Here is a 290-nt window from a genome sequence, read left to right on the forward strand (position 1 = left end):
CATGCAAAGGAACAGGAAATGAGGAAGGGGGCAAACACTTTTTCACACCACTGTAACACTATGTTCTAAACCTAACCTAACAGGCTAAAGTCAAAGTGAACAACTATTCATATTGTGAATTGAAAAACAAAATTCCCTGTTCTTATTAGCCATTGCTAATGAGAACGCTTATTGAGCATGCAACTGGAAATCACAGCTGATTCCCATCTAGGAAGCACACTGTGTTGAGGTTCTTTCAATCACACAATCATGTCCTGAAAGAGGACTCTTTGGGCTGGTCCTGGCTGGAA

The sequence above is a fragment of the Etheostoma spectabile genome, chromosome 5 (assembly GCF_008692095.1).
Source record: "Etheostoma spectabile isolate EspeVRDwgs_2016 chromosome 5, UIUC_Espe_1.0, whole genome shotgun sequence".
Taxonomy (NCBI): Eukaryota; Metazoa; Chordata; class Actinopteri; order Perciformes; family Percidae; genus Etheostoma; species Etheostoma spectabile.